General features: G+C 50.7%; 1 pseudogene; it reads left to right on the top strand.

The window, feature by feature from the left end:
- Positions 1 to 9,959: 9,959 nt before the first annotated feature.
- Positions 9,960 to 11,214, top strand: LOC119350748 (annotated as a pseudogene).
- Positions 11,215 to 13,605: the final 2,391 nt, after the last annotated feature.

Genomic DNA, 13,605 nt, shown 5'->3' with positions numbered 1-13,605 from the left:
TTTTAGTAAAAAGTGTGGAATCAATTTTCCCAATTTCAAAGCCTTTTTCAATAAGGAACTTGGTCAAGCATTTATACCACGCTCTAGGAGCTTGTTTAAGACCATAAAGGGCTTTGTGAAGTTTGTAAACATGATTGGGTTTCTTAGGATTAACAAAGCCGGGAGGTTGTTTAACATAAACTTCCTCCTATATTTCACCATTTAAAAAGGCAATTTTAATGTCCATTTGGTATAAGGTGATATCATGGTGATTAGCATAGGCAAGTAAGATGCGAATGGATTCAAGTCTAGCAACAGGAGCGTAAGTCTCACCATAGTCCATACCTTCAACTTGTGTGTAGCCTTGGGCGACGAGACGTGCTTTGTTGCGAACTACTTTTCCATCTTCATCTTGCTTGTTGCGAAACACCCATTTGGTACTGATGATGTTGTGGTTGTTGTCGGGCTTCTCAACCAATGTCCAAACTTGGTTTCTCTCAAAGTTGTGTAGCTCTTCATGCATAGCATTTATCCAATTCGGATCTTCCAATGCTTCTTCGACCTTCATAGGTTCAATGCTAGAGATGAAATAATAGTTTTCACAAAAGTTAGCTAAACGAGTTTTAGAGCGAGTGATTCTCCCGGTTTGAATATCATTGTAGATTTGCTCGACGGGATGATCTTTAGCAATTCTTGCTCGAACTCGTGAACGCTTTTGCTTGGTTCTTGGTTGAACTTCTTCTTCATCTTGTTCTTCTTCTTGGCCTTCTTCATTGTTGGCGTTGTCGTTCTCTTGTCGTGGTGGAGAAGGAGGTTGTTGACGTTCATCTTGATGCACTTCCTAGTTTTCTTCATCTTGGTGTGTCCCACTTGTGGATGCTTCCGTATCAACTCTTGGTTCGCCTTGTCGTGAGGTAGAAGCTTCCACTTGGACGGACGAGGTACTCTCCTTCACCTCCGTTGGACGGACCTTGCCAATAGACAAGTCTTGGGTTGCTTCCGAAGGATATTTGTCTCCTACATCAATTGGCAATTACTCTACTTGCGAGCCGTTAGATTCATCAAACTTCACATCTACCGTCTCTTCAACCTTTCGGGTGAAATTGTTGTAGACACGGTAAGTGTGAGAGTTTGAGCCATAACCTAGTAGGAAACCTTCATGAGACTTAGGAGCAACTTTAGAACGACGATGCTTATCAAGAATGTAGCACTTTGAGCCGAATACTCGAAAGTATCCAACTTGGGGTTTGTTACCAGTGAGGAGCTCGTATGCCGTCTTGCCGAGTAGCTTGTGAAGATACAAGCGATTTGTTGCATGACAAGCTGTCTCAATCGCTTCTGCCCAAAAGTGCTTCGGTGTCTTGTACTCATCAAGCATCATTCTCGCCATTTCGATGAGCGTACGGTTCTTCCTCTCAACAACTCCATTTTGTTGAGGTGTGTACGTAGCCGAGAACTCGTGTGAAATCCCTTCTTCGTCAAGAAAGGTGTCCACATTTGCGTTCTTGAACTCCGTTCCGTTGTCGCTGCGAACCTTCTTGATCTTCACTTCAAATTGATTTTGGGCCTTCCTAGCGAAGTTTTTGAAGATCTTTTGGACCTGCGATTTATCATCGAGAAAGAACACCCACGTAAATCTTGAAAAATCATCAACTATAACTAGACCAAAAGAATTTCCACCGAGACTCTTGTAAGAGTTGGGACCAAAAAGATCCATGTGAAGTAGCTCAAGTGGCCTCCTTGTGTTCATGATGTTCTTCACGGGATGCCTTCCTCCAACCTGTTTACCTGCTTGACAAGCACTACAAAGTCTATCCTTATCAAATATGACATCGTTAACACCAAGGATATGATTCCCTTTAATAAGCTTGTCAAGGTTTCTCATGCCAACGTGACCTAGTCGTCTATGCCATAACCAACCTTTTGAGGATTTAGCAATGAAGCAAGTTTCAGGTTGAGCCTTTTTAGTGAAATCAACAATGTACAGATCACCTCTACGTATACCGGTAAAGACCATTTTATGATTGTCTCAACGAAACACTTGGCAATCTACTTCAATAAATAGGACATTGAAACTGAAATCAGCAAGTCTAGATACTAAAAGTAAGTTGTAGCCAAGAGATTCAACGAGCATAACATTCTGAATGGAGCTATCATGTGATATGGCCACCTTACTGAGGCCAACCACCTTACCCTTTGAGTTTTCACCGAAAGTGACATACTTTCGAGGACTATCATTTTCAGCAAGCTCACGAAACATGTCTTTATCTCCGGTCATGTGATTGGTACATCCACTATCAAGAACCCATTCCTTTCCTCCTGACATATATCCCTGAAGATTTGCCATAAGACCAAAGTGTCTCATTGCATCATCAAGATCGAAGTCACTATCATCATCCTCATCATAGTATCCATGTTCAACATCGTCATGTGGTAGATCAAGTCCTAGAGAGGGTAATTCGTTAGAGTGAGCTTGACAATGATCTTGCTTATGAATTCTTATAGCTTCGGAAATAATATCACCAATAATTCCAACATCTCCTTTGGCACGCATAAGATTTGTAAGTTCAAATAGACGATCACCAAACATAGGATCACTAGTATTCATCTTACTCAAGGCAATAGACTTATGGAGAATTTCATCTAGATTTTTCAAGGAATAATTTGGAAAGCGTTCCTCAAGAAATTTCCATATAGTGTAGGCACACTCAAGAGTAGGCAAGTTTCTAATCAAATTTCTGGGCAAGCCTCTAGTGATAAGATTAACAGTTCTAAGATTCCTAATCATGTCAATTGCTTCATCAAGGATAGGATGCATACGATCAACATGAGGTGCACAAGGGCTAGCAATGTACTTGTTCAAATGATATTGATTGAAAATTACAAGCATCTCATTTTTCCACTCATGAAAATACTCTCCATCAAGAATAGGCACTCTATGTCTAAGACTCCCCAAAATAGACTCATCCATCTTCCTCCAATGGTGATTAAACCAAGGCAATGGAGACCAATGCTCTGATACCACTCGTAGGACCTTGAGAAGAGGTGTCTAGAGGGGGGGTTATTAGACACTAAGTACCAAAGTTGCAGCTTTTAACTTCTTTAAGTTTAAGTGGAGTTTAGGCACAGGTTTAACAATCACAATACATAACAAGCAAGCATGCAAAGAGTATATGAGCAGCGGAAAGTAAAGCATGCAACTTGCAAGAATGTAAAGGGAAGGGTTTTGGAGGATTCAAACGCAATTGGAGACACGGATGTTTTTGTCGTGGTTCTGATAGGTGGTGCTATCATACATCCATGTTGATGGAGACTTCAACCCACGAAGGGTAATGGTTGCGCGAGTCCACGGAGGGCTCCACCCACGAAGGGTCCACGAAGAAGCAACCTTGTCTATCCCACCATGGCCGTCGCCCATGAAGGACTTGCCTCACTAGCGGTAGATCTTCACGAAGTAGGAGATCTCGTTGCCCTTACAAACTCCTTGGTTCAACTCCACAATCTTGTCGGAGGCTCCCAAGTGACACCTAGTCAATCTAGGAGACACCACTCTCCAAGAAGTAACAAATGGTGCGTTGATAATGAACTCCTTGCTCTTGTGTTTCAAATGATAGTCTCCCCAACACTCAACTCTCTCTCATAGGATTTGGATCTGGTGGAAAGAAGATTTCAGTGGAAAGCAACTTGGGGAAGGCTAGAGATCAAGATTCATATGGTAGGAATGGAATATCTTGGCCTCAACACATGAGTAGGTAGTTCTCTCTCAGAAATAGGATGCTGGAAGTGTAGGTTCTTTCTGATGGCTCTATCCACGAATGAAGAGGAGGTGGAGGGGTATATATAGCCTCCACACAAAATCTAACCGTTACACACAACTTGCCAAACTCGGTGGGACCGAATTGATAAACTCGGTCGGACCGATTCAGCAAATCTAGTAACCGTTAGGATTTTCGGTGGGACTAAATTGCAACTCGGTGGGACCGATATGGTTAGGGTTAGGGCATAATGTAATCTCGGTGAGACCGATTACACAAACTCGGTGAGACCGATTTTGGTAATAAGCTAACCAGAGAGTTGGTCAGGCAACTCGATGAGACCGATTACACAAACTCGATGGGACCGATTTTGGTAATAAGTTAACCAGAGAGTTTGCATTGTAATCTCGGTAGTACCGATTGCTCAAACTCGGTGAGACCGATTTTGGTAATGGACATACACAGAGAGATTACAATCTCATCTCGGTGAGACCGAGATCCCTATCGGTGAGACCGATTTGCCTAGGGTTTGTGGCAGTGGCTATGTCATCTGAACTCGGTGGCGCCGGATAGAAAGAATCGGTGTGGCCGAGTTTGACTTTAGGTTTAGTACATATGTGTGGAAGTGGGAAAGTAGTTGAGGGTTTTGGAGCATATCACTAAGCATTGTGGAGCAAGAAACTCATTAAGCAACACCTCATCCCTTCTTGATAGTATTGGCTTTTCCTATAGAGTCAATGTGATCTTGGATCACTAAAATATAAAATGAAGAGTCTTGAGCTTGAAGCTTGAGCCAATCCTTTGTCCTTAGCATCTTGAAGGAATTACCACATCTTTTAGTCCATGCCACTCCATTGTTGAACTTATCTGAAACATACTAGATAAAAGTGTTAGTCCAACAAGAGATATGTTGACATTAATTACCAAAACCACCTAGGGAGCACTTGTGCTTTCAGTCTTGCCGTGTTTATCTGTGGTGACAATGGGATTTCACGTGCCACTTGATGTATGTTTTGGTGACCAACTTGCGGGTTCCGCCCATGAACCTATGCATAGGGGTTGGCACACGTTTTCTTGACTCTCCGGTAGAAACTTTGGGGCACTCTTTGAAGTACTTTGTGTTGGTTGGATGGATCTGAGATTGTGTGATGCATATCATATAATCATGCCCACGGATACTTGAGGTGACAATGGAGTATCTAGGCTACATTAGGGTTTTAGTTGATTTGTGTCTTAAGGTGTTATTCTAGTACGAACTCTTTAATAGATCGATCCGAAAGAATAACTTTGAGGTGGTTTCGTACCCTACCATTATCTCTACGTTTGTTCTCTGCTATTAGTGGATTTGGAGTGACTCTTTGTTGCATGTTGAGGGATTGTTATATGATCTATCTATGTTATTATTGTTGAGAGAACTTGCGCTAGTGAAAGTATGAACCCTAGGCCTTGTTTCCTATCATTGCAATACCGTTTACGCTCACTTTTACCACTTGTTACCTTGCTGTTTTTATAATTTCAGATTACAAATACCTTTATCTACTATCCATATTGCACTTGTATCACCATCTCTTCGCCGAACTAGTGCACCTATACAATTTATTATTGTATTGGGTGTGTTGGGGACACAAGAGACTCTATGCTATTTGGTTGCAGGGTTGTTTGAGAGAGACCATCTTCATCCTACGCCTCCTATGGATTGATAAACCTTAGGTCATCCACTTGAGGGAAATTTGCTACTGTCCTACAAACCTGTGCACTTGCAGGCCCAACAACGTCTACAAGAAGAAGGTTGTGTAGTAGACATCAGCGCCCGCCTGGCCTTGGTCGTCATGGCTTGCGTCACGGGAACCTCGCGAGGTACCCCTTGGCCTTGATCTCCCCGCCCCCTCGCGAGCCTGTCTGTTGAGGCCGCTCCTGAGGAGGCCTTGTGTCGTCCGCCCTGCGAGGCTTGGCCCCTCGCGAGGGTCTTGAGCGTTGGTTGATGAAGATGGGCCGCGCTGGGCCACTAGTGGAGCCACGCCATGGGCCGCATGCAGGCAAGTCTGGGGACCCCCATTCCCAGAACGTCGACAGTAGCCCCCGGGCCCAAGGAGCACTTGGACTTGGCTTAGCAGCAAAGCCAGAGGGCAAGTGCGGAGCGCCACGGGCCCCAACAGCCTGCGGCCTTGGTCGACACGTGGCAACTAATTGGACGTGGGCGTCTCCGCTTTCCCATGCTGCCTCGACAACTACCCCACTTGATGAGTCCCTACTGCATGCAAAAAGGGTTATCATTACCTCCGATCGTGGAGGTCGACGTTTGGCCTCCCTTGGGCTATAAATGAGGAGGGGCGAGAGCCTCCGTAGCCCATCTCTTCCTGCCCTGCTTGCTTCTTCTTCCCTGCTCCACCTCCAGTCTTGGCATCGATGGCGCCGATCCATAGATTCTCGGCCGCAGAGAAGGGGAAGGCTCCCCGGGACGGACTCAATCCACTCCTGCCGAAGAAGAGGCCGGTCCACCGCCACCGCGGCGAGGTAGTGAGGCTGGAGATGACGAGGCCTTGGTGAGAGCGGCCACCTGCTGGGTACCCTCTACTCCAATGCGCCCCAGTTGGGGGCTCCAAAGAAAGGGGCGGCGAGCGACGCCGCCCGTACCGCAACCGAGGTCGGCATGCTGTGGTGGCGCGTGCTGTCGCCCCTGGAGTCCACGCCGCGGACTCCTCTCACGAGCTCGTGCTGCATGCGGCGATGCCGCCAAGCACCTGGATCTGCCTTCCTTTGTTCTTCTCCATCGAGATGCCGCCGAGGGGGCCTCTCGAGCTTTGGGTGCAGCACGCCGACTGTAGCGCCCCGGCGACCGAAGCGGAAGTTGAAGTCGTTTCCTCGGGCAAGATCTTCATGACCCGAGGCTGGGGCGAAGTCGCCCGGGTCTGCCGAACGGGGGGTGCCCTCGTGATCCATTTTGAGTACAATGGCGCCTCCGTGTTGTTCTTCAAGGTTTTCGACGCAAAAGGCCGCCGCCTAGAGTGTTGCCCCGGAGGGGGTAGTCGGGAGATCGACGCGGCAAGGGTTGGGCATGTCGTCCGCTCCCCTAATGGCTCCTCCAGCGGCAGCAACGACGCTGGGGAGTCCAGCGACTCTCCTGAACTCTTCGAGACTCCGGAGACGAGCGACGACAGCTACGCACCCCCGAGCTCTCGCCGGGCCCAACGCAAGGCGGCAACATCGAGACGTCGCCGCCGCTGATCTGGATGGGGTCGGCACTGGTCTCCCGTGGCCCACTGTTGACGATGGAGTCGGCCATGGAGGCGCGTGTAGTTAGGGCTCCTCAGAGTTCTCATCTTTTGTTCCCTGCGTGGAATCGAGAAAACACCCCATGGGGGCATGTAAAGGGTCTGCGATGTCTTCTGTTGATGTTATCCTCATTATGAAATCGTGCGAGTGCTTGTCATGTCCCGGCTTGGTTCCCCCTTTCTAAACTCGTGACGACTTGGCGCTCTACGTTGACAGGTCCCGGTCCCCAGGCAGGCTGTAGCCATCTCTGGTATGCCAGGTCGCGATGCCGTGGTCAAGGCCAGGAGGTGAGCGGCCCGAGGTCCAGTAAGAGCCCCTGAGGTGCAATGCTCAGGAGGTCCCCTTTAGCACGCAAGCAGCCGCCGAGAGGTGAGAAAGGAAGGCAATGTTGCCGCCACAGGGCCGCCTCAAGTGAGAGATTCTGCGCTGTAACGATTAGCTGTTCCAGGCGTGAAACTTATCTCGGCAATCTGGAGTCGTTCCCTTGCGTTGCGCCAGACTTGTGTGTCGGCAGCTGTGGTGCAGCTAGGTCAGGCCCGTGCAAGCTTCCCCTTTCTTCCCCACACTCTCCTTCGTGCTTTACGTCCTCAGGTCCCGGCCCTCAAGCGAGCTCAGCCGCCGCTAGTATGCCAGGTCGTGATGCCGTGGTCAAGGCCAGGGGGTGAGGGCTGGAGAGCCAGTAAGAGGTCCTGAGTCGCGATGTTGAGGAGCCCCCCTTTTAATGCGCAAGTGGATCACATGGAAAAGAGAGGGAGCTCGCGGTGCCGCCCGCTAAAATCCTCAGGAGGTTCCTGTAAACTAGCACGAGAAAAGCATGGGTTGCCATTATGATTGCCGGCCGGCCATAGGGTGCTCCGAGAGAGAGGTGAGGGGACTGAGGGCCTGGTGAGGTGACGCGCGCGGGGCTGCCGCGGGCCAGAGCTCGACCACTCAGATTTGTCGGCGTTGTAGGGACGGACCCGTGTGCAAGCATCGTGCCAGCGCGAGCGGCTCTCATGGTAGGTGGCCATCGAGCAGGTGATAATCATAGGCAGGTTAGGCATGAAAGGCAAATCAGCTTAGGTAAATGTAGGATGGATACATGCCATTGGGTCGGACCCAAGCAGCTTGGGGATGATGTAGCCCGAGGGGCGCCCCCAGCAATGTAAGTTAAAGGCATAAGAAAAAGATACATGCCGCAGGGATGGACCCATGCGGCTTGGGAATGATGCAGCATGAGGGCGCTCCCAGCTGAAACGAACTTGGAAGATGTCACCTGGTTCCGTTGTAGAAGGGGGGGTTGGAGCGGCTGAAGACGCGCGGTGAAGGGGCCGACCTTCACGAGCCACCAGGGCCCCGAGCCTCGGGAGGCTCTGGGGGTCCAGGTGGTTCCTTGAGGACCGTCTCCATCTCCACTAGGACCGCGTGATGCATGGCCCCCTGAGCCACCAGAATGCTCTGCAGGTGATGATGGTAGGTGGCAGCCGCGTTCGGCATGCCGAAAGGCATGCAAACGTAACTGTGCGGCAGACCCTCGCAGCGTCCCATGCGCGAAGGCCAGAAGTGCTCCTGAGATGTGGCTCGGTTGAGCCCTGGGACATCAGTGCAGACGTGCAGCCCACCATCCTTGCCTGGATGGGGGTCCACACTAGGCAAGCTACGGTAGTCGCGCATGGGCCTCGCTTCCTGAAGCTCCTGGGTGGTCTTGGTGATGAACTCCTGAATGTTGGGCTTTCCCTGTCCCATGCCTTCCTGAGGGAAACGTGCCGTGAAGCACTCCTCCAAGTGGTGCCTGAGCGCCTCCCTCGTGATGTTGGCGAGGTTTGAGGCCCTCCAGAAGAGAGCCCCTGAGCCCTGCCCGAGGAGGGTGCCAGGCGCGCCTTCCTATGCAATGGAAGAAGGCGTCCTAGGCACGGGCACTGATCCTGACGCGACACCATCCGGGATGCCAACCTCCTGAGGTCTTGTGTGGAGCAGTTGCTTCTTCTTCTTGGGGATGGCCTCAGGAGGGTTCTCGCCCTTGCTGTTCGGGTCCTCGGTTGCTGCAGCTTGGAAGGCACGCTCGAGGGAGCACACCGCATCTCTCTCTTCACAGGGGACCATGATGATTCCGCTGTTGCCTGGCATCTTGGAGATGCTCTTAAGGCCGCAACCAACCAGTAATGCATCCGGTGTGCACGGTGTGTCAGCTGAGAGAGAGGCACTCCCATGCTTCAAACTCCTCAGTACAAGCAGAAGTCGACAAGCGTGCGGCCGGTACCATCCTTGCCTCCGGCGAAGGGCTGAATAATGGGTGGTTTCAGCCGAGCCAGTTGCTTCCTCTGCCTGGGTCTCCCACCGCCTCCTCGGGCCGAACCATGCCGAGCCGTTGCGGCATGAACCTTCGCCTTCGACGAGCTCGCGGGGGCGACCAGGAACTTCAAAGACGACTCATGCATCGTTGGTCAGGAGGCGAATCTCTACAAAGCCTACCTCAAGAGCAACAACCAGGTGGTGACAGTCTTGGGTGGCACACTAATCCTTTCTTTACTCAGTTCCATATGTACCGGCATGTCATGATCGATGAGAGTGGATCATCATACGTATTCGTTTGTAGATCGTTAGTACTCCCTCCATCCGGTAATTCATGTCGCGGCGGTGTTTTTGCAATTTAGCCCTCGACGTTTTCCTGACCAAACCGGCGGTCCTCTATCTCCTTCCTCACTCTTCTTTGACGTCGGCCGATTTGGTCGCGCCTCCCTTGCCCTCACCCCCGCCACCTTGCTCCCCCTCCCGCCGCCTTACGCTGCTCTCCTCCCACCCCCGCCGCCCCACGCGGTGGTTCCCATCCTTTCCGCCCGCCGCCTCATTCCCCTCTGCTTGCCGGCCGTGAAGGTTCGATTTTTTGTAGACCACTATCCGGAGTCCTCACTCTCTTCCCGCTGCAGCCCCACCCCGCCCCTCCCGTGTCATCTTTGGCCGCGGGAGGGGATCATGCCGGCGCAGGTCCGGGCAGCGGTGGTAGAGCAAGTACTTGGCGACGGCGGCGGCATTGAAGGTACGTGGCGACGGAGGCAGAACACTTCCTGGTGGGTGGCAAATCGCGCAGCTTGGCGGCGCCGGCCCCTGGAGACACACGGGCGACAGCGGACGAAGAAGACGGGGGTGGAGAGACTTGTTTGTGATTGTTTTGAAACTATGAGGGCTTTTTTATAAAATTGATAATGAACTACGCCTGCGACATGAATTACGGGACGGAGGGAGTATTAAGCTGCAGCATGCCGTTCGTACTAGTGGACCATCGGAGCAACTCAACAGGGAGTTCCTCGCCCATGTCCTGACGCTGAGCGTTGCGCCACCCGAATGTCGTCATCATTGGCTTCTGCGCGAACGGCCAATACAGAATCTTGGTTCATGAGCACATGTCATTGGGTTCTCTCGAAGATCACCTCCATCTTCATGATAAATTTGTGTTCGGGTCATGCCAAACCCTATAAATTTCGCTCATGATTCGGTCGCTTGAGTTTGTGTTAATTAACCACCGGATCGATCTTGTGCTCCCCTCACCAGTTCGGTCTCCGGCAGGCAAAGCATCGTTGGACTGGAACACAAGGATGAACATAGCTGCCCGTGTGGCCAAAGGTTTAGAGTATCTGCACCACAAAGGTGTGGTGTACCGTAAATCCATGGGTAGCTCGGAGATGGCTACCACCCAAAGTTGTCCCAGCATGGACTGGCAGACCTTGGACGGTTGCTTGAAGAGGATAACAAAGGCTGGTGTACTAATTTCTGGGGAAGCACTACCATTGCCCCCGAGACATGCATTACCGGGAAGGTGACCATGGAGTCGAACGTGTACAACTTCGGCGGACTGCTGCTGGAGATGATCACGGGGTGGAGGCCCATTGACCCCGCCCAACCCACTGCCGAGGATCAGAACCTTGTCGCATGGGTAAGTTCATTACCATTCACATATTTGTAATCTATAGAGTGAATGATGTCATGTTTGCTGTTGGATCAGGCCACGCGACTAATGAAGGACAGGAGCCAATTCCGAAGGATGGCAGACCCGGCGCTGCAGGGTTGGTACCCGTCCATGGATTTGGAGGAGGCCCTGACAGTTGCTTCCATGTGCGTCCACCAACAGCCGACCATGAGATCGCCCATCGGCACCCTCGTCACATCTCTGTCTCGCCTCGCCTATGATGTCGATCCACTCGAATCATCACACCCTGCGACACCTAGTTAACCTAGTAGAGAGACAATCATGCATCGGTCATCGTCAAGTTATATTAGTTCCTTGCTTGTTGTGATATGTGACTGTTGCTTGTTGTGGAATAAGAATAACAAGTGATAGACCTGTATTAATGCATTCAAAGGTTGTCTTGGTTCTAGAGGTCGAAAGGTGTGTGGGCGGCATAAGCAAGATCGGCAAGTTTCAGCTGACCCACCCATCCCGGTATCTTTCATACATTCCAGGAGGCAGACTGATTAAGAGAGAACAGCAAGATTCATTTCAGCCATTTCGCTAGCCTAAACCACCGAGCAGAGGCGTGCGTGGCCGCGGGACCCAAAGCAGTCGCCCGAGAAAGGGATGGCATGCATTCCACGACCGCGATAGGGCTCCGGTGCGATTTCGTCCCAGATCTCGGGGTCCAGCCGGGATTCCTCCTCCGGCGAGGGAGCCGGCTGACCCTCATCAATGCCAACAAGGTGACAGTGGACGCGCGCGGGTGGCGCGGTGACGAGGGGTTCGTCACAGGCCAGTTCGTGCAATTCCCTTGTCACCTTGCACGGGTTGCGACAATGGTGGGGTGGGCCGGTCATGTCTCGAGCCTCGAGGAGAGTAATGGCGATCGGGGGGAGGGGAGGGAGTATTTTAGTCTCGGCATTGCTCCGACCCCTCGCATTTCCCCCTTCCGTCTTCCACTCACATTGACCCCTCGCACGGCGCTGCATCGAGAGCTAGGGTTCCATGACGACCCAGGAGCAGCAGATGGCGGCTCTCACCAGGGACGACGAGATGATGTTGGGGAGGTTGAGGGAGATTGACAGGTGGTTCCCTAAGGCGAAGGCGCTCAACGATGCAACGGATATGGTTTAGGAGCGGCTAAACGAGGAGGAGACCCTGCGCTGCTTCCCCAATTACGACAGGCAGACGGCAATGGGGGTTCTTCTTTGGGCGATGCTCGAGGCAGAATCCCCGATCCAGGAGCAGAGGCACAAGTGGAGGGTATTCAGATCCCTCCGCTACCGCCAGATCCAGCCGCAGGCGCTGCTGTCGAGGGAGGTGGTGATGGGGCTCCCTGCTCTGGGCTCGCGGATGGCGCCGAGGAGGAAGAAGAAGTGGGTGATCAAGACGCTGCCCCGGCACTCTCCGCGCCTCCAAACCCTTTCCCACCTGCAGTAGGGGCCTCACCGGTCAGCGGCCGTTTTTGGCTGTTGGCAGCGGAGGGCTCCGACGAGGAGGGGGAGGGGGACTCCTTCAACTTCTACATGTATGTTAATGGCAAAAAAATTACTCTACTACATCGATTGATGTAGATGAGGATGATTGTGAAAGACAGAGGAGGCTCGCCATTAGCAAAAAATAGAGAAACGATCCAGGAAGAAAATAAAGCTTCAAAATAATGAAGCTGGGGGTGAAAAAAAAGGAGAAAAGGAGACTTTATATAGGAAAATGAGGTTTGATATGGATAGTGATAGGAACAGAGTGAAAGGTGTTGGAGCTAAAATCATTCAAGAGCGCATGAGGCATAGTAATTTCCAGCCCATTACTATATGGTATGAGGAGAAGGAGATAGATTTTGGAGAAATTATTATAAATACAACTCCAATTGAACCCAATGTGGTGATAAATGGAGAATGCAGAAAAAATGAAAAAGGAAAAGAAAATAAGGGATCACCAATTATTTTGGGGGGGCAGTGGGGAGAGATTTTCAGGTGGATATAGATGTGGACCTGGCCTAGTGGGCTAAAAGCGCAGAAGTGGATCAGGCCCACTCCCAGGATATGGATGAAGGGAGTATAAAAAGACAGGGACAGGGGAGGCTGGTGGGCAGAACCTGAGTTTAGGGTTTACCCCTATGCTGCCACCAACCAACAGAGATCCCAAGAATACAGGACAGATCGTGGGAGGTGATAGGAACATGTCCACCTACTCTGAGAGATCCTTTAATTTCCATGGTAGAGGAGGAGGTCGTGGTGGATTTGGATTTGGTGTGGGAAGAGGTAATGGAAATTCTGCTATTCCTACTGGTGAGACTTCAGGAGGAGGAAAGATTTGGCAAGCTAAAGGAGGGAAGAAAGGTAGTGGAAGCAGAAGTGAAGAAGCTTGAAAAGAGACAGATGAAATAATGACCAAAAATGATAGCAAAGAGAGGGAAGAGGGAGTCAACATGGACTCAAGTCAGCAACAGCAATTGCAGAGTTCCTTATTATCACAACTTGTTTAGGGAATGAATAAAGGTGGGCAGTCTGCAGGAGAGAGTGATCTGGGCAAGGGAGTGATGGTTAGTGAAAAAGAAGCAGGAAAAGAGATGTCTGCTAATGGAGATAATATGCATAGGAGGGATAAGGGATATGAAAGTGGCATGGGCAATGGTTTCAGAAATCAGATAAATAGAGGCTCTTGGCAACA

The sequence above is a fragment of the Triticum dicoccoides genome, chromosome 1B (genome assembly GCF_002162155.2).
Source record: "Triticum dicoccoides isolate Atlit2015 ecotype Zavitan chromosome 1B, WEW_v2.0, whole genome shotgun sequence".
Classification (NCBI taxonomy): domain Eukaryota; kingdom Viridiplantae; phylum Streptophyta; class Magnoliopsida; order Poales; family Poaceae; genus Triticum; species Triticum dicoccoides.
The sequence above is the reverse complement of the archived record's forward strand: the minus strand, read 5'-3'. Positions and strand labels throughout refer to the sequence as shown.